This window comes from Nyctibius grandis, chromosome 14, assembly GCF_013368605.1.
Source record: "Nyctibius grandis isolate bNycGra1 chromosome 14, bNycGra1.pri, whole genome shotgun sequence".
Classification (NCBI taxonomy): domain Eukaryota; kingdom Metazoa; phylum Chordata; class Aves; order Nyctibiiformes; family Nyctibiidae; genus Nyctibius; species Nyctibius grandis.
The window spans coordinates 4053048-4078935 of record NC_090671.1 but is presented as its reverse complement, the minus strand read 5'-3'; the positions used below and the strand labels follow the sequence as shown (position 1 = coordinate 4078935).

The window sequence follows — 25888 nt, the reverse complement described above, 5'->3', positions numbered from 1 at the left end:
CCCAGCCCAGCATCCATCGTCACTGTGCAACCACCCAGCACAGGGCGAGGAGCATCCATCGCTCACCGTGCCCTTCACTGTCCAACAAGCCACTGATTTATGTCCAGGTGCCAGGAAGAAGCATGGCTTGCCAGCAATCTTTAAGCAAACCAGAGGTACATCTGCCTCAAGGAGGGGCCAGGTCCTGTGCACAGCCTGGCAGTGCCCCTTCTCCTGCACAGAGGCCAGGAGCCGTTCTTGGCACGGGTGTCATCAGCATTGCTCCTGGCACAGGTTTGCTTGGATTCATGTCACTGAATGGGAAGATACTTCTATTGCCAGGTTTTGGGATGCCTCCACTCAAAACAGAAGCGAGGGGAGCACCAGGTCCCAAGGGAAGAGCAGTTTTTCAGGAGCTCTTACAGAGGTGGCTTGCAGAGGCTTTGGTTGCGCAGCATCCACACCCCCTCCTGCCTCGCTCAGCCAGGCGCCACAGCCCCAGGAGGGCACACAGTGAGCTGGGGGCAGCTCCAGCTCTGGGCAGGATGCTGGGGCTCAGCTCCACTCAAACATCTCCATGCCTGGTGTTTTCAGCATGGGCTTTTTGACCCCCTGAGCTCTCCTGTCCAACCCCAACCCCAACCACCAGCTCTTCTGGGCTCTCCAGCCCAGCCAGCACGGTGGGCTGAGCAGGCAGTCTTTTCTGGATTCCCTTTTAGCTATTTCCCAGCCCCAGGAGTGAAGATAGTTTTTCATCCCCGCTTTACAAGGTGATTAAATGCTGCGTTTGTAAAACACTTCGTTCTGGGAAACAAATTATGTAGAACACACTCAGTGGGATCTAATACAAACCGATACAATCAGCTAGCGGGGGGGACTCCGCTCCCAGGATTTCCTTCCTGGGGCTGTGAGAAGCAGCCTGGACAGCCTGCTGCCCCGCTCCAGCCCAGGACAGGGTCTGCAGCAGGCACAGCGCCGAGCTCTGGCCAGTCCTGCTCCACCGCAGCCTCCTGGGGACCTCGGAGCCTGCCCCTCCTCTGGACAGGGCTGGATGGAGGAGGTTTGAGCATCGCACAGAGCTGCTCTGGAGGTCCAGCAAACCCGGAGCCGCTGATGTTGCTTATTTTAACACTCCCGTGGGTTTTGCAGAGCTCTTCTGTTGCTGCTAGCCGTGCTGCAGCACTCTTGCACACCACGCTGGGAGAAGAGCATCTGGACGGACCTTCACTCGTTGCCGTGTTTCCAAGCGCCTCCAGGGATGCTCTACCCGCCTGCAGCTTACCCAGCAAGAGACAACGCTAACCCCTCAGAGCTTCCCATGCTTCACACCACTAACAACGGGAAATGATGCTGCTTGCCTGTGGGCACACCATTCCTTATGGCAGGTGTCAAGAAAGGAGCTCTTACTTCTTCCGGACAGGCTCAAGGATGCTCTGGGGGAAAGCACTACAGGCAGGTAACGTGCTGGATTAGGACAGAAACCAAGCCAACGTGGAGCCTGTCTTGGGTGCACGGCTGTTGAAAAAAAGGAAGAAAAGAGAAATCAAGAGAAATCAAGATTTCCTGCCCCCAATTTGCTGACTCAGTAATGACTCAAGGGGCTAAATTTAGCTATCGAAGCGCTCAGCAGCAGGGTGAGCGGCTGGTGGCCTCTCCTTAACCTTGTTATCAGACCTTTTAAGCAAACCCATCACTAGCTCAGAAGAGATTCTGCTCACACTCCAAGGGGATTATAAAGCACCTCTGAAAGCTGGGATAAAGCACATGTAGGTACAGAGGTACGGACACAGCTTTCTGGTGGCAATGCCAGACCTGGGAGCGGAGAGACAGCACTCGAGTGCATCATGCTCACTGAGTCATCATAGCAACAGGGAATTGTAAAAGCAATGAGGTGTGGGCTCATCTGCATCGCTCCGAGGGATCTCGCAGAGCCCCGGCGCTGCAGGCAGCCTGCCAGGGCACGGGGCTACTCCGGCCCAGAGAGAGCTGGTGGCACTGACTCAACATCAGCAGGCAAACCCCGAACAGCTTTGCAAGCCAGGAGGGTGCTGGTAGGACACGGAAAGGAAATGCCTCGTGGGGAAACAGGTATCTGTGACCCAGGCTTGTTCCCAGGGTACAACGAGGCAGAATTGAAGACTTTCTGACCAAAGAAAAGTATAAATTTCTAAACAACATCTGCAATACAGCTTGACCCCGCTGCAAGCTAAGCTGGCTCCATGCTTTAGTAAGACCCACTCCTATCAGGTCAATCATATAACCTCCCACAACACCTTCACCGACCGCTTCCCAGAGAATCACAGAATCCCAGAATCAATCAGGTTGGAAGAGCCCTCTGGGATCATCGAGTCCAACCATTGCCCTGACACCACCCTGTCAACTAGACCATGGCACTAAGTGCCATGTCCAGTCTTTTCTTAAACACATCCAGAGAAGCCCAGCCTGGAGAGCAGCTCACCTCCAGCCCTGCTCAGGGTTCATGCCAAAGCCATGTGTGATCCCAAGAGCGGCTCCTCGCCCCTCTCCAGCCCCGGGGCAGGAGCTGGGGGAACCCACCTGCCCCGAGCTGCCCACGCTTCCCAAACGCTGCTGACAGGACCCTTGGCTATGGCAGGGATGAGACACATCCACACGTGTTCACCATCACACGGGCTGAAGGCATCATCCGTTCTCCACAGTTACCACCACCACGCGCTCTGCTTTTCCAATTCCAATAGCATTACTAAGAGCTTTTTTCCTCCCCCCACCCCCCTTTTTTATTTTCATATGCTAAAAATCAGTTCCTCCTCCTCACTGCTAGAAATGCCTCCAACGTTTCTCATGGCATCTTTTCGCTTCCCTTCGCAATTTCTACATTTTCCAGGCTCCGTACTGGATGAAGCACTGTTGATTTCCAGTTTCCCCTTCCACTTTCCACTTATTTTTCCACATTTTCTGCTCACAGTGGCCACTCTGGCCAGGACACATGCTCTGGCACTCACTTCTCTGGCTGGTGACATTCCCCGTTGCACCAGACAGCTTCCAGGAGGCCCCAAGAGCTGCAGAAGTGTGGGCGATGCTGTGTTCATGCCTTGCTTTAGCATCCAACCCCCTCCTTTATTTATGGGCTGGAGAAGGGGTTGTAGCTTTTCCTAGAGACTGGGCTGGACAGCAGCGTTTCGCTGGTGAGCAAGCGGGGTAACGTACATCTGCAGAGGGGAGATAAGGTAATCGGGCACCTCGAACGCCCGGGATCTTATTAAAGAAGAGCTGGCTGGTGAGATCCTATCGCTGCGCAGAAATACCTGCGACTTTATCCTCGACTGTAACATGCACCCAAACATATCGAATGAGCAGGGCGGTCAGGCTGGGCTCTCCCGCAGGGCAGGCCAGGCAGGGGAGAGGGGAGGCTGTCCCCCATGCAGCCAGGGCCCCGGCAGCCTCACCCTTACTAACTGGTGGACACCAACCCCTTCAGTCTGCTCCAGGCCTCCGGGATCCCACTGGGAGAAAACACACGCATCCATCTGCAACAACGTCCCTATGATTTGAGTCAGGCTTCTGGACGGGTGGCGCGGCTCCAGCCGTGTGCTGCCCCAGCCCTGCAGTGGAGGGGGAACGCCGCCTGCCTTTGAGCTGCCTTTGGGTGGAGACTATTTTTGGGCTCTCTGCTGGCACACAACGCTGCTGTAAGCGATCGCCTCCGAGGTTAATTAGATGAGCTGCTTCGGCGAGGTCTCTGGAGGAGCAGGATTTCCTTTCCTCTGCATTAAGCCCTTTTATTAACTCTCTGATAGATCTCGACATCGCGGTGCCCCCGTGATGCTCCCCATCGCACCGCCAGCAATAACGGCGCGTCTGTTGCAGGAGATCGGGGCTGAGCTACGGAGAACTGCAGACAGCAGAGAACGCAATGAGAGCAGAACAAGCTTAGAAATCGTCGGCTACAGCAGCAACCCCGGAGTCACAACTGCGCTTGTGCCCACAGCAACGAGCCCGGTGCTGCAAGAGCATCACACGGTGTTAGAGTCACTGCTGCAACCTCTCTGGCTCGTACCCCAACACGTGTCACAGGGACTAGAGGTGTCTTGGAGCTCTAAAAGGCACCACAAAAAAAAAAAAAAAAAAAAAAGAGGACAGTGTTCTCGGTTTAATGCAACATGACTCTTTGCTTGCAAAAATGACTTGGCTGCTCCATCCCTGCACCTCGCAGGTGTGTTTGACAGCCAGCACAAATCGAGGCTAATTGCAGCTCCGGCAGGTGCCGAGGAGTCCGGCAGCAGGAGGACACAGCCCCGCTTATCTGGAGCGCAAGATGAGCAAGCTGCTCCCGAGGGCGAGGGCTAATCTGCTCAGCCCCAAACGAAGGCAGCGGCCCCTCGCGCCTGCAGCCCTGCCAGGAAGAGGCGGAGGACAGGTCTGAATGGGATTAGTGCAGAGGAGAGAGGGGATGTTTGGGGCTGTGCCCCGGCTGCTGCCAGGGATGCGCCTAGGGAAGGGTCTGCCTTGGCCGTCCCTGCGATGCCGAGGGCCGGGCTGGAGGCCAGGGACGTCTCTGGGTCTGGCAGGGGAGCGAACAGCCTCGTGTCCCTTCTGATGTCCCAGCACAACGCAGGGGAGATGGACACCAGAGCCGGCCAGCACAGCAAGCATGCATCCCCCCCTCGCTTCCATCTCGCTGCGGAGACGTGTCACGGGGAGGGAGCAAAGTACAACGGTCTTCAGAGGAGCTTTTTCATTAGCTACGTGTATTTAAAGCTGGGCTCCCTACCACTGTGTTAAGAAGCAGCAAAACTGTGGCCAGCGATCGGCCCTTTGCCGGGGAAACTGCACATCCCTCAGCCCTGGCCAGGAGACCAGCTCCTGACTGAGGTTACATCCAGTTTCCTCCTGGGTGATCTCAGAGGATCCTACAGCCTGAAAGCAGCTCTCAGGCCTGGGAGCCATGACAGGGACTGTGGTCAGGACATCACCTGGCTGAAGGCTGTAGGATCAGGTGAGGCCGGGACCCTGCTGCCCTGCAGAGTGGGATGGAGGAGAGGTGAGGGTGGGGAGGGAGCACTGGGTAGGTCCCTACCTGAGAAACAATAAAGACCTCATCCAGCCATCTCCAAGGCTCTCTGCAAACAACCCTGGAGCTTGGGAGCACACACACTTCCCCCGTAGGACCAGCCACCTTCACCACCACCGTTTCACAGGAGAGCATGCTCTGCTTTGCTGGCGCACACAGGTAACACGAACCAGGGACAAAGAGGCCAACACCCTGCTCTCCACCCGCCTGGCAGACCCTGGCATCCAACCTCATCTCCCCCCCAACTCATCTGCATCTGCAGCCCGTGCATGGTCCAGGAGGCGGTAGAAAGCCAGCACCCTGGCTCTGAGTCACTAACCCCACTCCTTAGCGCTGGGCAACCCCTTCCTCAGCCCCCCCCGCCTGCTGAAGGCCAGTCCTGCGTCCCCGAGGGCTGACAGGGTTGTCGTGCTGTACAGCTCCGCAGCACCCCAGCTCCCGAGGGCTTGGGCTGCTCCCTCCTCCCCTCCGCTTCATGGAAACGCATAAGATCTCAGTGCCAGCCGAGGAAATTGCCTGCCTTTCTCTTGCCAGCGCGTTGGCCAGGCTAACCAGGGAAAAAGAACACAAGCCACAGCCAGAACACAGTTCTGCTCCAGACAGCACAGTTCAGCAGTGAAGGCGTCCGCAGCCCCTCTGCCCCTCAGCTTTCCATTTCATTTGCATTTCATTTTCTGGAGCTGCCCAGCCTAACATCTGAACCCGAGCCCCGCAAAGGCCAGGCAGTGCTCCAGGGCCGGATTCCTGTTCCACAGGTCAGCCACAGAGAGAGAAGGCACACTCCCCTGCTCACCACGTCACGAAGCATCACCAAACGCACAAGGAAGATGTCAGGCTTAAGAAATAAAACCAGAAGCCCCTCTGGCAGCATCCTGCCATGCTCAGCCTAAGCAGCAGCAAGTCATGCTTTTCCATGGATGCCTGGGCCAGGCATCTGGACCTCTGGACCAGGATGTTCAAGAGGAACATCACAGCAGGTGGGCAGTGGCCCAAACTCACTGTTTTTAGGTACTTGAGGAGACAGGACTCCTCTGCCATGAGCTCCCAGAAATTGGCCTGACTCTCCCTCCAGCACGGAGTTCGCTGCAGCATCAGAGGCTCTTCCTGCAAGATCCTCAGTAACAAACACCCCAGCAGCATGCCAGATGGCTAATAAATCCAGGCTTCACACACCACCCGCTCCCGGCAGCGCTGAACACTTCCAGTGCCTACCAACAGGCATTATAGATCAAGCTCAACTGGAGATGATGGCTGATGGCTAAATCCGTTGTGTAGAACAACTGCTTCATTAGCAGGCTGAGCTGGGTATGCGGCCAGGGAGACGGGGCCTGACAGGAGATAAGCCGGGGCTGTTTTGCAATAATTTGTCTAAGCCTGCACGAAACGTCAGGGCTACAGCAGCGCCTCTGGAGCCAAACCAAGCCAAGGGCCTCACCACGGCTCCTACACAAACTCATGCACCCCCAGCAGTCCCCCAGCCCTGTGCGAGGACAGTGAGCTCCATTTTGCCCTTTTCAAGTGGTCCTTGGGAAGTGTGACAAGGTGAAGCCAGTGGTTTGACTCCAGATAAGGTACTTTGACCAATCTCCAACTTCTTTCCCCAAAGAGCCATCTGGGAGACTCTCCTAAAGATGTTGCTGCTCTAGATGGCAAAAGGCAACCACTGGTCCCGTGGCCAGAAGGAAGGAGAGATTCCCCATCCCCAGGAGAGGAGGCTGCTCCCCTTCCATTGCACAACCCAGCCCCAAGAGCCGCAGGTTCTCAGAAACGGAGGTAAGACAGGATGGGGGATGGCAGCTGCTGAATCCTCCTCTGTCTCTGCCTGGACACTCTCTGAGCACAGGGCTGGAGGGCAGCTCTGCCCCACAGCCCACCTCATCCTAGAGGAGCTGGTGTCTCACAGGGAAGCGGCACAGCCCGCCTTGGAGGAATTAATCACAGGGCTTCGCACGTCAGCAAAGCTTCAGTACTGCATCTCTGAGCAACAGCCTATGACAGAAAGAGAAGGAAAAAAAGCGGCCTTGATCCATCACACTGCAAAGATGCCATCCCCCATGCTGGCAGCTTGAAGGACAAGCACGCAGTACCTTGTTTTCTCTTGGCCCCGTTGATTTTCTGCAGCTCTGCCTCCAGATCTACACAGAGGCAGCTTGTTCAGCCTCACAGCAACACTGGTGCAGGATAAAGATACCTGCGTCACACTGGGGGCAAAGAATTATAGAATCATAGAATGATTTGGGTTGGAAGAGACCTTCAAGATCATCTAGTTCCAACCCCCCTGCCATGGGCAGAAGAAACCAAGCCAAAGGGCAGACACAGCAAAAGGCATCACAGGTTGGGTTAATACAGCCGTGAGGAGGGCATAGGCATTCCTGCTTTTGGACAAGAACTGCTTTGAGCAAAAACTAGCGTGTCTGGGTCAGGGTCAGCTCCTCGATGAGCAGGATCCCCCCGAGCCAGCCCTGCCCGGCAGCCACGCTCCCGGGCTTTTCGAGACTCTCAAATCCTGGGCTGGAAAGCAAACTCCAGCAATTAACAGCACTTGCTGCTGCGAATGGGAACACTCTGTAAATAAATTACATCTTGGAAATTAATAAGTGTTGCCTAATTGAGGTTTAGCATCGTAAATTCCTAAAAATTCTTACAAGTCAACAGAGAAGGAGGGAGGAAAGACATTTTCTTGGCTGGAGAGCCCAAATCCAGACCTAGCAGTAGGGAGGACACCTGAGGAGACTCACCCTGCCCGTGATCAGGTTGCCCTGCTCCAACACCAGAATATGCACACCCGGGGTCAGACTCATTTCTCCTGCCAGCAGAGCAGCAGTGTTGCAAATGGCTTTTAAATATCAAAGCACTTGAGTGCTTCTAAGGCAACGCACAACACGCATGAGGGATGGAAAAAAATAATCAGGTAGCATTAGACAAGGCTGGGCCTTAGCACAGGAGCCAGAGAAAACTTTGGCATGCAGCATTTGCAGTGGATGAAGTTCAGTGTTCTCCTCCTCCTCCTCCTCCTGATGGCTGCCAGCTCTCTGGCATGCCCCACCACTGGTGAGCAGCAGGTATAGACATGCTTGGGTCACCGGGGAGCTCTCAGAGCCTTTGGTGTGCGCCGTGGGGAAATCATTTTGCAGCCAGACTCCCACAGCGTCACAGATTCCCAGCAGATGACTGCCCTGCCACCGCGCTGGCAGCTTCCTCCTGGCTCCAGGCTCGCTCGTGCCAAGTCTGTGCTCCATCCAGCCTCCAAGCAATCTGTCCCCACCGAGGGAGCAGGGTGTTGTCCAGATCTTTTCCTTGCCTGGAGCAAGCGTGGACTCATGCCCGATGAGAAGCAAGTCTGAACACATACCTCTGTGTGATACTGATGTTTTGATCCTTCAGATTACTCCCATCCGCCACCCAGACACCCCAGGGTTCCCAAGGGGACTCCATCTCCCAGCCTGTTAATGGGGGATCAGGAGACAGGCAACTGGGACAAGAGCATCTTCCACACCTCCAGCTCACTGGGGCTTTTGTCCCCAACAAGAGCATCTTCCACACCTCCAGCTCACTGGGGCTTTTGTCCCCAACAAGAGCATCTTCCACACCTCCAGCTCACTGGGGCTTTTGTCCCCAGTCCTCCCTAGCATCCCTCGGTGATGGCTGATGGACACGCGTCCCAGCTTACCACCAGTGGCACACAGAACTAGCATTGCTGTGGAGTCCGTGTCCTCCTCCCCACTCCACATACAGGCACCTTGAAGGTTAAAGCAATAATCCCCCTCTTCCTCTGCCCACATCATTAACACATCCAGGTGAGCAGGCAAACACAGCCCCCTGACACAGAGCACTGGTTTTTCTCTCCACTAACTCCTGGGGGGGCTGGTGTGTAGAAATCTTTAATGAATTTGACAGGACTCCTAGCACAGAGCAGCTCTACTATTTGATGCAAAGTTTAATTTGATTTCTCACTTGAATAGCTGAGACATCCTTGACACACTTCTTTCTGCTCCTTCCAGATAAATCTGCTGCATACAATTAGCACCAGGAGTCACCTGCATTTCACCAGCCCTGCCCTTCACTCCACTCCAACCTCCACCTGCACCTCCCAGGGCTGCAAAGCAACCCCAGCTCCAGTCTTTGGAAAAGGCTTTCCATGTCCCTCGCCCACCTTCAGCAAGGGGAAAGCTGAGGCAGAACAGTGGCAGCAATTGACCCAAGATGACAAAGCAGGCAGAGGCCAAGGCAGGAGCTGCAGCCAAGTCTCCCAGCTCAGGTCACCAACAGCAACCTCTGCAGGAGAGTGATCATGGGCAGCAGCAATCCTTTCTGCCCCAAGCTGGTGTTTTCCTCCACAGAAGCAGCTGCATTTCAGCTACAAGTCTCACATCAGCTCTACAGCACTTGAAGAACAGCAGAGTACAATGCTTTGCAAAGAGGGAGCAAACATTGGGGTTGCTATGAAAATATGGGAAGCACAGATGGGAAATGTGATGCTGAAAAAAAGTCTTCACGTTTCTCTGGTATCTGTTGACAGGATATACCACAGCTTCAATCCACAAAGCCTGGGAACCACAGACCTGCCGAGCCAGGTTCACTGGCAGGACAGGAGGCAGACCCCCAGCTTCCCAAAGCCCAGTAGACCAATGCTGTCCTATACCACAGCTGGGTACAGACAAGGGTCTCACTTGGGATTCGAGAGCCCCCATGGGCTCTGTCTGGTTCAACACCCACCCGTGAGCCAGCACGAGCAACATTGGCTTGACCGAATCCGTGCCCTTCCCAAAGCTCTGAAGCACAACAGTCAATTTCAAAACCTTAAAGCAAACTGCTGGAGAGTGAAAGATGGATTTGCAGGCATTAAAGCCACAGACCAAGGAGCAGACAGACACCTTTGATTGAGAAATCAATGCCTGAGTTTTACAGCGTTTCACACTAAGCAGCAGCCGAGTCCTGCGCACACCTAGTTCCCCCCAGGGCAAAGGAAGAGAAACCAGCAGAAAGCAGAGAAGTGAGACACTCGGATGCTTCCCACAGCCTTACCAAATCCAGAAGGGCCTTTGGGGACCTTGAGTCCATGGGGCAAGACATGTTTTCAAAAGAGATCCCTCAGATGATAAACTGATAGGAAAAGGGTACATTCCATACCCCTTCACCCTGCTGCTCTCCTGCCTCTGCCCTGGGTACAGCTTGGTCACAAGTGGCTGGTTATGTCCAGGTTGGGGAGCACCTGAGCACAGCACCAAGGGCTACCACACCAAGGAGCCCCACCGACATGTCCACCTGCATCTGAAGGGGTGGGAGGGATGCACAGCTCTTCCCACCAGTCGCCATAAGGGTGGTGACCCACCGGCCTTTGGGTACACGGGGGCCAGGCAGAGCAGGGCAGTGTGTTTGGAGGTTTATTCCCAGCATGTTGCTGTCATTGCTCAAGGCCAAGGGCTGGTCTCCCCTCACCCCCTGCTAGCTGAGACCCTCCTCAGGGGGCTGGGCCATCTCTCCCAGCCCATCTCATGAGGTGATCCCCACGCAGGGCAGCGCACAGGAGCTGCTGCTGCTCTGCCGAGCAGCCCTGGCCGCAAAAAGCTTGGCCTAGAAAAGAAAAAAAAAAAAAAAAATCCAGAGGCTGGGATTGATGAAGATGCCAGAGGGAAGGAGCAAGGCACGAAGGGAAGAGAAGGAAAAGCCCTGCACTCAACAGGGGTGCTACAAGCAAGAGAACCATGCTGACAAATTAAAACAGACCTCAAGAACCTCCGATATTTTGTAAAGCCCTTTCTTTCTCTCAGCTTTCTTCTTTTCCTTTGTATGTTGAAAATTCATCTTCAAAAGCAATTGCAATGCCCCCAGAGGGAAAAACACCCCAGCACAAGGCAGACTTCCCTTTAGGCAATGTGAAGCTGTATTACCCGAGTAAAAAGGCTTTCATCTCAAAAGCACGCGTTTCCAGAGCACTTGACCCAAAAGGAAGCCTCCTTTATGTCTATAAAAGTCACTTTCCCTACCCAAGTCCCGCAGCCTCAGAAGGGAGCTGTGCGGCAGCTTTCTGTGCTCACCATTGCCTGCTCAGAGCCCTTCTCCTGCCCGCAGCAGCAGGCAATGCCCCCGCTGTGCTCCTCAGCCATCCCACCGCTGCCCCAAGGAGGGCTCGGGGCACTGATTGGGCACAGACCAGCCCTGCTCTTGCAGCACCAGGGTGGCAGCAGACCCTGGAGCTGGGAGCTCAGGGACCCCCCTGCTCCCTGCGGGGCTCCTCTGCCCCTGCCAGGTTCTGCAAGCTCCTTCTGCCTGGAGAGGGTGACAAACGGGGACCTTTCTCCACTGCTTCTGTCCTTCACCAAGAGCCAACGCAGCAGTTGCAGTCGTTGGTATCTGACTTGTTCCTCATCAGATGCTCCAAGGCAAAAGCGAGCTCCCCTTCCCAGAGGGAAGCCACAGACAAGGCTGTATCTGCAGGGTGACTTTGGACAGCTCGGCGGTGTCACCAGACACGCTGCATAGAAACCTGCTGGGGCTTGGGGACACTGCTGCTGCCCAGGGAGCTGTCGCGGCTCCACGAGAAGGTAGCTGTGGTCCGCACCTCCAGGAGCTCACAGACCACAGGGATGTCCCCCTTGGGGCACTCACCCCTCATGTGGAGGGGAAAAGCGGTGCTGGTCATTCACCAGGAGGAAGGAGAAAGGCTGTGTGTCAGGGACAGCACGCAGCTGGCCTGGGTGAGACGAGAGCTCCTGGCTCCCACAGCCATCTGAGCTCCAGGGAAGACGCTACCACTGAGTCCGAGTCTTGCTCAGATGCCACAGGCCACTGCCCTGTGGGCGACAGGATGGGGTGGGGGACACTGCGTGCTGGGAATACACACCCCTGCTCTATCCTAAAGGGCTCCAAGTATCAGGTGATCTTGCTCACATAGGACTTTACCGCTCAGTAAAGCAACCTTGTGCTCAGCGAAGTTTAGTCCATCAAAAGTCTCTGTTTCAATGCTGAGTTTTTGCAATACTTGATGTGCAGCTTCGGGTCAGAAAAAGGACCAGACTCTGCTCACAAAATTATAGCAAATTTCTACCCCTCCAAGCTGGGGAGAAGAGCTTGAACCCCAGCCCAAAGTGCTGAAGAAGCCCCGGGACTCCCAAGGCTGGTTGCACAAGAGCTCTGTTAGTGCCAGGGGTTTTAAGCTGCCCTCGGGTTTGTTTCGAGCGCCTGTTGCTGAGAGCTCTGAAGCAGCTCCTGAGCACAAGCTCTGCTCTCTCCCAAACCCAGCACACACGGGGAGCGGGCTCCGGCTCGCTGCTGGGCTCGGCCAGCCCGGAGGGAGCGTATTTATCGAGCAGGACTGGCAGCAAAGATAACGGCGTCGGTGATGGCTCCTTAAGCTGGATCGCTCACCGTGCCCCGGGAGTCGACATCCAGCGCAAGATACCTGCAAAGCTTTGTAGAATAAATACAACCTGCTTCAATTCACACAAACCACCTCTGCAGAAACATTAAAAGCTAACCGTATGGCACTAACAGGGAGGAGACAGGAGGAGCCAGGGTGTCTGAACTGCCTTTCCAGTGAGGATGTGGTCTGCTGGAGGCACCGTATGTAGGGCAGGCGAAGGCAGCCCAGACACTCTCGCCTGTTGACGGTACATCACTGGGTGGATGTAGCAGCTTTAGCATCACAAGGCGATACCGTTGCCTGCGTAGGCTGAGCATCCCGCTGACACAGCCCGACAGCATCCCAGAGCAGGGTCAGAGCGAGTCACCAACTCCAGCCCCACGTTACCCGTGAGGACAGCGCACGGCCCCAGCCCACGACACCGCACGAAACAAAACGAGTCCAGCTCCTTCTGCCGGCACGGCCACGCAGGAGCACAGCTCCCACTTCCCTGCCTGGTGGGAAGCGGCGCAGAGCCAGGAGCTGCACCAGGCCGTCAGGAACACATTCCCACTGTGCATTAATTAGCAGCAGGTACAAACAAGCTGCTCCCTTCCCAGCAGAAGCAGAGACCCTTCCGAAAAGCAGGTACAACCGTGTTTTATCTGCCCAAGGCTTGCCATCCCCACTCCTTCCACAGCGGCATGAGAAGCAAGACGCTCCGAGGCAGAGGGGGTTTCTATATCTGCTCAGGGGGTTGCTAGCTATTTCAAGTGGGGCTGATTTCTGTGTGCCTTAGGCAGGGTTTTCTGGGGGGCTGTCTTGTGGTTTGAAGCTCTCCATTTCTCCTTCAGCTGACAATCCCTCCAGCCCCCCTTTTCTCTACACCCCAAAGAACAGGCAATGAAAATCTTTAAGGAAAGTAACTTCCAAAGCTCTCTGAGATGAAAAGGTCCTATTAGGCTAATTTTTAGGAGAGCACGGGATGCAGGGAGAAGAAAGCTTAAGTTAGACAACCTATAGTGAAAAAATTGATCTATTAAAGCAGTGGATGGTATCAGGGAAGCAAGTAATTTCCTGCAAACCAGCATAGCCAGACGCATTTCTGCTAAAGCAGATCTGTCTTGGCTCCTCTGCAGCTTTCCCCTCTACCTGCCTGGCTCCTGGCAGCCCAACTCGACAGCTCTAATGGTGCTATTCACTTTATTGACCTATTAGCTGCCACCTGCTTGGGATGCAGCCACGGCAGATTTGCCATTGTGTAAGCAGCAGCAGCAAACATAAAACCCTAAATAAATTTTCAGAGGCTGCGCAGCAGTATAATTAATCACAGGTCTTTCATGAGGCAGCAGCAGCAGCGAGGAGGCAGGCAGGGGAACGCAGAAGGCAAGGCTGCGGGATGGGGGGGCATCAGGGCTGCTGCCTGCCCCCACCTTGTCCTGCCAGAAGCGACACAGAAGCCGAGGATCAAGAGGCAAAGCAGCAGCTGGAGTCAGAGTTGAAGTCAAACTCATTTCACAGCTCACCCATTTCATGACCCTGAGCAAGGGACGGTCTCCCCAGGGTTTGGGTACATCCCTGATCAGCAAATAAGTTGCACTCACAGCCAGCGTTTGCAGAGGTGTAAAGTTAAGAGTGCTCCGGGTCCACTCCCCGCTATGCTGAACTCGCACCTTCCTCTTTACCACGTTTCCTCTGAATCTGGCCCAGGCCTGCTCACACAGAGCGAGAGCACAAGAGAGATGTCAAAGGCAGAAACAAGGAAAAGCTTTAAACACCTTGAACGTGGTTCCTTCCAGCTCCTCACCTGGCAAAAGCACAGACCTCGGTCCTCCCTCCCTGCTGCATCTCTCCTCTCCCACTCCCCTGCAAGTACACCCGGTTCGTGTGCCTCCACGCAGCAATTTAGCACCCAATGCCTAAATGCTGTATGGAGGCACACAGTCTGGTGGCTGTTTGGGGAAAAAAATAGGAGGCCCCAAACTCTGTAGAGTTTAGGACAGAGCACATCCCTGCGCGAGCATGCCTCGGTGCCTGACAGCATGGCTCTCCCTTGACTGCCTGCCCCTGAGTTCATTGGCAGAAGCAAGTGGAATAGCTCAGACCCAAGAGAAACCTTATACCATCTCCACTTCAGAAAGTCCTCGGGGTCTCCTGGGGACACTTGGACTCACCAGGATGCCAGAAATGGCAAGTTGAAGGCAGCACGACTTCTCTGGAGGGAGCTGACAGACACCTCAGCTGAGCCCTCTGCTCCTCCTGTCTTGCATCCTCCCTGATCCAAGGTCAACACGAAGGTGTCCTCCTGCTTCAGAGGGGCGCTGCCCTCGTCTACAGAGACGAGGAAAGAAGTTTTTCTTTCCTGCCATTGAACAGGAGCCAAACGAGACTAAAGCACAAGTCCTAAAGGCTACACTGGAGTTAAGGGGTCAGCGTTCACCCTGAGCCCCGAGATCAGCCCACCTGAGATGTGCCTCCTCTTCCTCCCTTACTTCAGCCCTGCTCCCTGCTCTCCCCAGACGGCTGCCATCCCTCCTGCTCTGTATGGCTGCCATCTCTCTGAGCAACACCAAAGCATGGCTGAGCAGAAACCCTCATCAGAAAGGCAAAAAAGAGAAAAATTCCAGCCTTTGAGCCATGCTTTTAATATTTCATCTTTCTTTTTCTGCCAGAAGAAAGTAAATTCCTTATGCCAGCTGGGCTGCCATCCCACCACCACATCTCTGCCTCAGCCAGCCCTGGCTGCCAGCCCCTCCAGGCAGATGGTGAATGAAGGGCTCATATCCCCTCCACACACCCCCTCCTCCTGCATCCCTCAGCGGTGGTCGGGCAGGGGGGTGGCCACAGAGCTGGCAGCACAGCAGGGACAAGGCACCAAGGGGCTGGGGAGGGCTGGGCAGGCTGCCTGGCAACAACAGAATTCAAGGGAGATGCAACTATTGCAGAGGAGCCCCATCTGAGCTCCATGGGGCCACCTGGGTGCTTCGATGGACCCACTGTGGTGGAAGAACTTGTTTGGGAAAGGTGACAGGTCAGCAGCCACCAGGTCACGCTGAGTGACACTCGTCAATCACCGCCATCAAGCTCCGTCTCAAAGCCAGGCGCCATCCCACCCGCACACAAACTATCCATCAAGCATCGTCTGTGCCAAGCCAGTTTTTATTTTAAATTTCATGTCTGTAAAGTCTTTTGGCTTTAAATTATTCTGCAGACTCCCTCCGTTCAGCAGTGCTTCCCCGTCTAGACAGAACAATCTTGTTGTCAGCGAAACAGATTCGCCCTGACATCCCTGTGGCACGCGGTGATGCGGTTGCTATTTTGGAGAAAGCTTTTTAGCTCTTTTCCTTTCTCTTACACTTTTGAAACGTGATTCCTGTCCATTCAACTTCAAATAAACACCTCGATAAAGAATCCTGTCGTGTTTGATTTGATCTCCATCTCTGTTAGGCAGCAGCATGGATGGAGAAGGGGGGAATGGCTCAGCATCTGTGGGATCATGCGTGCAGCACGCCTGCCCTCCTGGAAGGGAGGGATTCTCTCCTCTCCTGCTCTGGCTTTTACACCCACCTGCTTTGGCTCTCTCCTCCAGGCTGCAGAACAAGGACTGGAGTTTGGAGATCTCGTGGTACCCCTCCGTAACACCGAGGCCCCTGCTCCCAAACACAGACCCGTGGCAGTGGGACAAGCCTCAGATGACTGGCAGGAGGATGCAGGAGACAGCAGCAGCCTGAAAGAGACATTAAACCAAGTCAAAATCCATTTTGCATATCAGCTTTGCCCTCAGGTCTCTGCCAGCGTGTGAGAGACTACAAATGCTTCCCTTCTAATTAAACAAGCGCTTCTCCCCCTCGTGAAAACCCTGCACAAAGGTAAATCAGAGTGAGTGCTTGGCAGCACTGCGTGTCTGGTCAGCCCCGCTGCAGCCTGCGGTACTCGGAGAGGGAAAACAGCCTGATCAAACAAAAAACAGTACTTTCCCCCTTTTGCTCTGCCAGTGACAGATCCTTGATGTGTGCAGTCAGAAGTGACACATACCAGTTGGGGATCTTTTCATCTCCTCTTCTGATAACGCAGCCACCTGCCTGTCCAACCCGCGGCACGGCAGTGGGGAGGTGATTTCTGCCTTGTGCGACACACCCCCTGCCTGGGCATCACCCCGGGGAAGCGCACGGCCCCCAGAACTAAACCCAGGAGAAGCTGGACACACACAGTCACACAGAAACAGAGGGGTCCCCCATCCCAGCGAGCTGAAGGTCAAGAGCTCAGCCCTGAGGATGCCTCGAGGTGCCTGTGGTGAGTTGAGGACAGAGAAGGGTCTGAGTGCGCCACCAGGCACACCTACGGGGCAGCAAAGGGCCATGTTACGCAGCTGATTTTATTCCCCAAATGCCTACAGAGCTCCAGGAGCTGCCCAGCTCGAAGCAGACTGCATCAGCACGCTTGCATTAACATTTAATCTCAGTGCTAGAGCATCTCGCAATAAATCAGCTGCAAACATTCTACACTGAGAAACACACACTCGCCTCTCAATATTCAAGCAGAAAAACACCTCTATACATTCAAACACGGAAAATGGAATTGGGAAGTGAGAAGGACTTGCTTTTCGCACCGGCACCTCCATCCAGTAGCGTAATGGGAAGAGCTACACCAGAAAGAGAGCTGCCTCAGGCCACCTCCACACGCTGATTTCCCAGCCCTCCACATGATTTATAACCTTGTGGATTCAGCCCTGTTCTGACCCCCACAGAGACATTAACCCACCCATGGCAGCGATCAGGAATCTACCCACCCTTTAGGAAAATCTCCCTCGCGTGCCCGGTTCTGCTGGCGCAAGCCCGCGTGTGCGAGAGCCAGCAAAGCTGCTGCTCTGGGGCAGCCACCGGCACGTCCACCACCAGCCAGGGACCGCGGGGCCGCAGGTGGCCCGGGGATCCAGAGAGAGAAGCAAAGCAGTAGAAGACGTCACCGTCCAAGAGATGGGCTGTGCAGAACCAGACCAAAGGACTGACTGTACCAAGGAAAATAGCACCAGGCAAGCACAGCGGCCCTTCCCCAGGTGCACCGAGACCATCTTACACAAATTCTCCACAAGCACATAACCTGATGCCCATAGCTGGCTGGAGAGCATCCCACAGCAGCAAGTTCCACCTTGTGCCTCCTCCTTTCCCCAACAGTATTATTTTACCACCTCAGTAATTCAGCGAGAAGGTTTTGCCCCAGGTCTGGGGGACCAGCAATTGCTCCTTTGATCCAACCTGTACCTTGAGCATCGTCCCTCCGTCGACAGAGAACAGAGCCAGCTTTCCAGGAAGGTACCTTTGCTCCTCACCCCCTCCACCTGTGCATGCCCCAGCCCTGTTGATGCCCAGCTGCACAACAAATGGAGTCACAGCACCAGCAGAGTGTTTACTGTCCTCCTGGCATGGGGAGTGTTAATGCATGGGTTGAACTGGGGGCAGGGGAGCAAAGTGCTGAAAAATGATGCACAAAACGCCTCATTATCACATCCTTAATAGCCCTGGAATTGCTATGAGGGTCTCTGTCATTTCTCCTCCCCCTGGGTCATAAGGAGCCGTTCCCGTCTGTCTCGGCAGCAGGGCTGGTTTCCTCACCAGAGCTGCTGGCCATCCAAGCAGACAGGGCACCTCAACGCTTGGAGGGTCTCCACACCGGGCGTTCCTAAGAGGAACCACAGAGGAGCGGCTGCGCTGGCTCAGCTCAGCACATCTGCTCTAAATCAGCTGACTCCAGGAGGGGCCACTGCCATCAGGCATTCAGATTTTACCCCTACACCCTGCTACTGTCCTCCACGATGGCAGGCAGACTGTGCCTCCGTTTCCCTGCCTGTATGAAAGAGTTTTAACATCTCCCACCCACCCCGGTAAAGATCTTTTGCTTTTATTTTTTGTTGTGTACTCAGAGCTTCACCTCTACATTCTGGGGAATTTTCAGCCAGTTCAGAGGTGCCAACAGCACTTCTAAGATCACCCAACATCTGGGCTACAGCTCTGCTCAGGCGTATTTTCAAGCACAAGTCAACACACCATCCTGGATGTCCCTACGCTCTCTCCAGCAGGACTGAGGTGTGGACACCGACCACCTAGCTCTGACCAGGTCTCCTCCGACACACGCTGAACAGCTCAGTTCTCCATCCAGCAGATGCTCTAGATAAAGGTTTGGTTAAAGGAGCGCCCAGATCTGGGGCAAAACCTTCTCACTGAATTAATGAGCTGGTAAAAATACTACCAGTGGGTAAAGAAGGAGGCACAAGGCATTAGCAGGTCCTAGGTCAGCATGGAGGCACTTAGCTACCACGGAGCCAGCGGTTGCACTCGTAAGCGTTGCATCTCAGTTCCACTTTTCACAGCGCCTGCGCTGAAAGGACTTGTTGACTCCCAGAAAATGCCAAGTCAAGAAGCTTTTAAGAACTACTGAACTGCCTTTTTAAGAGGCAGGGGACACACGCACTAATCCAGTCTTAAAACTAATGATTTAATTTACCTTAGGAGAAGCAAGGCAGCGTAAATTAATATCTCCCAGTAGTATAACATAAGCATGTTTTATCTGGAGATTATGTTGATTAAATCATCAAGTGCCATAATCTTTCCCTTCTTACCTCAATAAGATAGGGAAGAAAAAAAAAAACCCTAAAAATATAGATATAGCCTTCTGAGCCACAGAAGGGAACTGCACATTCATCTCCAAGCGCTCAGTAAAGCCTGCACACAAGGCTCCCCACCCTGGAAGAAGCTGCTCCAGCTGGTGTGGTACTAAGAGGTAAAACGAAGCTACGTGTTCAGAATGGCAGAGATGCCAGGAGATGGAGGCTGGAGGAGCTTAGAGGCAGTATAGGAGTTACACTTACAGGGTTTTACTCTGCAAATGTAACTGAAGAAATTAGATCTGACTTCTCAAGGCTATATATCTGCTTTTGGGATATAAGACACCACGGCTATTAGTCACGCAAGCTGGAAATTCAGGTGGCTTAGGTCCACCATGCAGGGAGACAATGCCTTAGCAGAGGGGGAAAACACAGGAGCCCATTTAAAGCACCTTCCTCCCACCTCCCTGATCCCATTTCTGCTTGTTCCTACCTCTTTTGCTCTACACTGAAACAAAGGACTAAACCACCCACCTTGATGAATCAACAAGGCCTCTACCTTGATTTTCTTCCAACAGTTACCACCTGCTGAGGGTGGTTTTTCAGACAAAGTCTGTTCCTGTGGGGCTCAGCTGCAACCACTCTCCTGCAGCCCTCTGCCAGGTAACCCTGCATGGGCACTTGACATTTAATGGCTCTGTCTGCTGGCTGTTTGGATTGCACGTGGAGTGCTCTAGAGCCCTTGGGCAGGGCACTTCAGAAGCACACCACCTTTTATTTAAAGCCAATTCAGAACCACAGCGGTGAGGTTGAAAGCTTCCCTGGAGAAGGACAAAGGATCTTGTTAAGCTTGTGGCAGAAGAGAAGGGGTCCAAAGCCAAAAAAAAAATATATCCCTACAAGAAGAGAAAGCTCCCTCTGAAAAAGCAAACACTAAACACCATTTGTACTGACCCTGACACCAACAACGGGTCTCCAGCAGCACTGCACTTACAAGGCCAAACCTCAGCTGAGCACTGGCGACTCACCCTCCCAGCCCATTGTTATACAACTCAGCATTGGTGTTTATGAAATCAGTGGATTTTGTGAAGGAAGGGCAATTAACAGATGCAGTTTTATTTGCTTATTGGAAAGCTGGGGCAAGAAGCAAGCTTCTGCCAGCAGTGCCGAGCGTGGGCTGTGGCAACCGCAGTCCCCTGCCTCAATTCCCTCATAAATGGAATAATTACCCCACTGTTGTAAAAGCTTGGAAGCCTTCAGAAGAGAAACAGCATTATCTGGAAAATTACTTTAACATCAAAATGAAGTTACCAAGAGGAACTCTACACCCAGTGTCTCATGCAGAAAATACATCTTCATTCAAATACCCTGTTCCTGCAAGGAAAAAAAAAAAATATATATATATGCATGGTGTAAAGGAACCACAGTTTCAGGTTCTGCAAGGAGGCGTTTTCTCAGCAAGAGTTTTTCTCAGAGAGGAGACTGTGTGCTGACTCGCAGCCTTACAAATCTGGAAGCTGCAAGAAGTCTCCTGACTTTTTGGGTTGGTTTTTTTTTTTTCATTATTAATTTCTGTGGTCCTGTAAACCTGCACGATGATTCACAGAGCAGAAGATGGTTGTGTATTTCCTTGAACGCCTTTTCAAATTGTAACTCAGACCCAAGCCCCTTTTCACTTAGAAGCAAACCACCAAGTCTTACTGTACAAAACTGACTTCTCTAAAACGATTCAGGTGGAGGAATGTAACTTCAGAACAATTCTTCACATCCTTCTGGTATCATTTTACAGTAGAAATAACTTATTCTGACCCTCTCCCTCTGCAAGTGTCTCTGCCTTCCCAGCTGTGAACAGCATCCAGCTTCGTAACCTCTTCAGGTCAATTAACGGCCCCCCAAAGGCTGGGGACTTCCTTACTTCTGAATGAAACCTCTTCAAACACACTAATGCCACTTGTCTTCTGCAGGACCCTTGTTCCAGACAAGCCTGACATTTTGACAGCACCTTCACGCTCATTTTCCTCCAGCAAACGCACCGTTACACAAAGTTTAATTTTTAGGATGGCTAGAAAATCCCTCCAAGTAAACATTAGACAAACATCTATACGCTGCATGGAATTACATGTCAAGCCACTCAATAAAACCAACTTATCTGCCAGCAACAAGCCTGACAAATCCTTGGTGCAGACGCCTTTCTCCCCCCACTTTAAGTTGTACACAAAGTCCTCCAAGTCTAGAGGAAGGAAGGGGTTTCCACTCACTGAGGATCCCCATCCTGCCAGCACCACGTCTACTTGTGCTTCGCCCTCCCTGCTGAGACAGCTGCCATCGGAAGGGAGCATTTTGAGAAGAGGGAAAAGCATTACAAAGAAGACACAGAGGTTGCTTTACTTCTACGCTCACACCCAGGGCTTGAGGTGTGCTGGGAGAGCGAGCGCTGCCTGCAAACACCACCTTTGCCATGTCTCCTTCTCACGTAGGCAGCCCTGCAGGCAGTGCAGCCCTGAAGATGATGCTCAGCTCCTCGTGCCACCGCAGTCACATCGTTCTCCTGCTGCTCACTCACAGCAGCTCGTTCTTTCCGAAGAAGAAAATTTGGTTGAGGGACTTGCTCCGTACAGACCAGACCTACAAGTGTTTGCATTTATTTTTAAATACATTCCCCCTGTCCCCAAGCTGGGAGCAGAAAGCCTTCACAGCAGATCAAAGCCCACAGACATCAGCCAGCTTTCCTTCCTTCCTTTAGCAAGCCTTTAGCTCCGTGATGCCCTGGGAAAGCCAAAGGTGGGAGGCAGAAAGCCCGTGATCCCCAGCAAGATGGACTTAATTGTCTCTAGCTAGCGAGTTCCACCTTGGAGGGGGACATCCTCCTTTCCAGGGGGCTCAGGTCCTCTCTGAGCTGTTTCACACAAAACCCTTCTGCTAGAATCTTTACAGACACCGTCACTCCATACTCACCATCCTGCACAAGCAAATGATTAATTATCTCCAGTGAGTTGCCATCTGTCAGCCGATCACCAGATCTGATTAACAGACCATCCCCATGCTCTCCTCCTACTGCAAAGGAAAACATGCTCTCTTCCAATGGTTTACGCTAACACGTTTTTACTTAGCATTTGCAACCACCTTCTCACAGTCAGCTACCAAATGGAGCTGATTAGCAGCAACTCGTTATCCAGAAATCATGTGGTCACCTGCTCTGGACTAAGCCTTAGCCTGTCCACCTGTATGGAGAGGAGACAAGAGGGTAACACTGAAGAAGAGATTACATGCTGAGAAGTGTAGATTGAAGTTCTGACATAGCTGAAACCCTAGAGCAAAACCTTAAGGAAGATTAAGCTGCCCTAAAGTCCAGAGCATAAGCTAAGGAAGGAGAAGGGCATTTCTAGCTGAACAGCGGACACAGCTCCCAGTCTTTGGCAGATCACCACACTCCTATGCCCCAACTGAGTAATCAACTATGTTCTCATTTACTTCTCTCTGTAGAAACCTTCGAGATTTGCATATCAAAAACACTAGAGGGGTAAAAATCACTGCCAAGACAGGCAGCAGCAGCCACTGGATGCCCTTCACAGCACTGACCATGCGGGAAAGCATGACACTCTTGCACTGACGCTGGCTTCTCCCACCCATTCTGCTCAGCAGCAGGCAAGATTGACACAGCAAGGAGAAAAATATTTCTCTAGAACGTATCTGGCTGCTTTTTACTGGATTGACATAGAGTTCATTTATAAATACATCAAGAGCATGTCGCTGTAAAATTGGAAATGAGTGAATGGCAGCAGGACAAGCAAAGTACATGGGGTGAGGAGACTAAACATGCAGGTTCACCAAAAACCAAAAAAACTCCACCTACCTTTTAACTTTATGCGGCAAGCAGACACGGAGCTACATCCATGTGTCCAGAGCCAACCACTCTCCAAACCCACGTTCAGCTAAGTGCAATCAAGCTGTTCGCTTCGATGTCTTTCAGCAGAAACCTTGATTTAAGACACCGATTTTAACCTTGATTTGCATTTGTATTTAATTTCATTAAAGATCATTAGTCTTCATTAACTGGCACAGCCATTAAAATATTAGAGATCTGCAGGCAATCATCACTGTCAGAAGATTCCTAAACTCAATAAAAATAAGGAACATTAATAAAGTGAAATGAAAAATGTATATTTCATCACTTTGTTTTTTTTTTTTCCTCTCCAGATTTGGGGCAGAACGCATGGATGCAAATTAGAACTAAATGAAGAATGACAAAGCTACCTTAGGCATACAGGACAACTGATAGGCTTCAAATTTAAGATTGATTAAATAAAGCAGTAGCTGTTTCTAGGGGGTTAGAGCTCTTGGTTCCAAAGCCCTAAAGATGACTGGCTTTGCTCAAAGCATTGCTGTTTTAGCCCCAAAGGCTTAAGGAACTCTTCTTCTATTGCTATTCAGTGTCTCATATGAAGGGAGTTCAGACCATCCTGCTTATAAATGTAAAATATTTCCAATGGTATATATAGGTCTTTTGTCACCTAAATGTTATTTACATTTTGGTCCCAGGGTATGAAGTTTCTCTGAGCCACTCTCCCCTCCACCTATTTCTCAACATCTTATCAGAGGGGAAAAAAAAAAACTAAGCCTTTTGTGGGTTTTTTTGGCTCTCAGTGAAGTAATATAAACCCAAACAGTTCTTTATGCTCATTTATTAACTAAACTGAAATCAAGAATATTTTTGAGAAAAGCATTCATGCATAAAAAGGAGGAATCTAAAGAGCACCACTGACTCCACTGTAAAGAGATCAGTACTTCATGCATTACAAGATACTTTGGCATCCCAAATTTGAGCTGATGTTAAAGGTGTTTGCCAAATTCAGCATAACATTAAAATCGTGGAATTCTTTAACTGAATGAAATGTGAAGTTCCAGCAACAGCACGTTTTCAATAAAGCATAAAAAAATGGAAATACTGATTCTTTTGTTTTCTAAATACCTCAAAATACATTAAATTTTTAGTTTTAGAATTGGACAAACTAAAACTGGTAACAGCAAATCTTAAACACCCATTCAGGTTTTCTTAATAATTCAGCATTTGTTAGTTACTTCTGTGGAACAAGAAGCCAAAAGGTGTTTTCATTTTTCCTGAAAGAGGAAGGGCCTCATTTATTCACAAGGGTCACAGCAATTTCTTGCTCTTTTAGGCTTTATTTTCATAAGTGGCCCAGGAACGCACAAAAAAATCACAAACAATCAAGACTGATGTTGTTAAATCACCTTGTCTCTTTACAGAATTCCAGACAAAGCACATGAGCTAAAAAAGAATTTCTTTTATTAGCATTCATCCCAGGAAAAAGCCTCTTTTGAAACCTTGCAGTGAGTTTGATGTCAAAAAGCCCCTGGAAGGTGGTTCACTGACCTGGCTTCCTGTCCCCTGGAACATCGAATGGCAGGGGGGAATCTTTTTTGGTTTGCACTTAATCAACATCACAGTCCATTTCTCAAGGCAACAAAAAAAAAATGCTTCATATGAGTCAACACCAACTACAATTCAACCCTCAATAAAATTCTATTTTCGGCAGAAGGTTCACCTTTAAAATTACTGTAACCATTTCTTAAATTTACTTTAAACGCTGTTCATAATAAGAATTAAATCTTTCATACCTGTAGCAAAGCCATTTTTGTTCACAGAGGGTTTGAATTCTTCAAAAGACTGATGTTAGACAGGCAAATAGCAGACAGAAAAGCCAATTTTCTCTTAGAATTTAAGCAAGACCTTGTCCATCTCCTTGAGTAACTTGTCTCCGTTTTCCCAACCAGTGGCAGGAAATCTTCATTTCTACAGCCGATGTCTATACTCTTGATCTCCACATGCCTCATCTTCTTCACAACACATTCGGAGCATCCTTCAAGGATTAAAAAATGTGCTGCTTCCCCGAGTGCACAATAAGGCACTGCATTTTTATCATTTCCAGCCTTGGAAGTGGCACAGGCTGTTACAGAACACCCTGCTTGAAAAAACAGCATACGAGATTCACGTGCTTTAGAGGAGACAGATCTACATTTTATGGTTATCAACTAAGGCAGGAAAGACTTTAATTTCATTAAAATAAGAAACTAAGGATGAAGTAGCCTTAAAACAAAATACCTTCAGTGTAGTAGTTAAGTTTGAGCAAATAGGGCTACAAGCCCACACTGAAGACTGTCAGAAGCAGAAATTATGGTTCAAAGGTTGAACAAGGGCACTGGGGAAACTGGCAGCAGGCAAGGAACTCTGGCAGAAGGAAGTTGTACAAACCTCGCACATCCTTCCTGGAGATCCAAGATCGGCGTGAAGGAGTAGAGTAGGTGTTTGAGATCAACTTTTGACAGCTTCCACACTGAAGCACTGCCCTGAATCAGTATCAGTTTACGTAACCCATCTGCCCAGGAAATATAAGAGCACACTTAAACTTCTCCCTTCCCACCCTGACTGCTCAGTGTCCCCATCATTCCTTAGTTTGTTTTTCACCACTACAACTTGCAGTCCAAGGCTAGACTCCTTCATTACCTGCAACAACACAAGAGGACTCCTTATGGTAACAGTAACTTTCTCAGCACAGTGGAGCCTCCACGGCGGGGTTACAGAAGAGGGAAAAGGTGCCACAGTCCCACAGGAATTCGCTTCCAGAAGACTCTTCAAATTCTGATTAGGGTGTGAACTAGAAACGTGTCCCATCCCATCACACACACAGACACCCACCCCCTCCGCAATATAAGACCACAGCTAATAGACAGACAGGCTTTTGGCTGCAAGAGTAGCTATTCTTTCCCCACTTCTGCCAAGGAACAGGGATGGAGAGCAGATGTTGTTGATTCAGATGAAGATGTGGTGTCAAAGCTATATAATTAAGCTTACACAATGCGCAGCACCTACACCATGCCTGGCTCTAAAAGAGCTGCT

General features: G+C 51.6%; 1 long non-coding RNA gene across 1 annotated transcript; it reads right to left on the bottom strand.

Annotated features, from left to right (window-relative positions):
• Nucleotides 1-966: 966 nt before the first annotated feature.
• LOC137669945 (uncharacterized) lies at nt 967-25077 on the bottom strand. The gene is made up of 4 exons (XR_011049196.1): nt 24610-25077; nt 22826-22949; nt 15939-16098; nt 967-1494 (listed from the first exon to the last, which is right to left on the bottom strand). It is a non-coding gene; the product is annotated as an uncharacterized lncRNA (long non-coding RNA).
• Between the last annotated feature and the right edge of the window lie 811 nt (nt 25078-25888).